Source organism: Lasioglossum baleicum, chromosome 10 (assembly GCF_051020765.1).
Source record: "Lasioglossum baleicum chromosome 10, iyLasBale1, whole genome shotgun sequence".
In the NCBI taxonomy this organism is placed as follows: Eukaryota; Metazoa; Arthropoda; class Insecta; order Hymenoptera; family Halictidae; genus Lasioglossum; species Lasioglossum baleicum.
The window spans coordinates 5,109,665-5,110,665 of record NC_134938.1 but is presented as its reverse complement, the minus strand read 5'-3'; the positions used below and the strand labels follow the sequence as shown (position 1 = coordinate 5,110,665).

Here is a 1,001-nt window from a genome sequence, read left to right as displayed (position 1 = left end):
GTTGCAGGTGAGTAACACGATCCGTCCAATATTTTCGAGACTCTATCGACCGATGGAGCCAGCTTTTCCGAGGTTAGAATGCAAGCAAATAAACTTTATCGTTCATTAACCCTTAGCACCAGGGATCATAACTGTTATAACCAATAAGAAAAAAAATCGTATTGGCAACAAATAAGGATTGTAAGTAACAAAAAATGTTTTCTGCTGTTGGTATCATTGAGTATCATTGAGAGAAATTCATTTCGATCACTTATAACAGTTATCAATGAGAGAAATTTATTTCGATTGCTCATAACAGTTATCGATGGGACAAGTTTATTTCGGTCGCTCATAATAGTTGGCGATAAGAGAAATTTATTTCGATCGCTTATAACAGTTATTCGATGAGAGAAATTTATTTCGATCGCTCATAACAGTTATCGATGTGAGAAGTTCATTTCGGATATAAAATACAACAGGATTTAGTACGATTTTAATTGATTTCAGATCTAAAAAGGCTACTGTCACGGAAAATAAGATTCTATTTGATTCGAGTTTCTTAAAATTCGTCTACAAAAATTTCAAATTGCATAAACATCCGCAGTCTACTAATCAATTACTAAATATTTAGGAATTGTACGGGGTACTATGCCAATTCCATATCCATAAAAATAAAAAACCATGCACAATGGAATTATTCTAGGTTGGAAGAAATGTTTAATTTTCCTGTTAAAATATTTCTGAGTGCAAAAGGTTAACCCTTGTGTAGTCAACCAAAATGTGTAGATTATTTATTAGGTTATAAAGAAAGAAATGCAGGATTTTTGTTCCTTTGTTTTATATAATTACAATTTTATACCAATAAATATTTACCTTAATCTACTGAGTTATATGTAATTTTAAAGCTTGTTTTATGCTCCATTTAATTATGCCTTTGATATTTAATTGTATTCAAATTTTTATTAAATTATATGTTATTTCAGGATGTCAAAACGCGATTTCCGCATTATTATTTTCTACGA

At 30.4% G+C, this 1,001-nt stretch overlaps 1 protein-coding gene across 4 annotated transcripts in view; it reads left to right on the top strand.

The window, feature by feature from the left end:
• The window catches only part of Eip78c (Ecdysone-induced protein 78C), a 119,838-nt gene that overhangs the window by 59,090 nt on the left and 59,747 nt on the right, over positions 1 to 1,001 (top strand). The gene's annotated exons all lie outside the window — the stretch shown is intronic.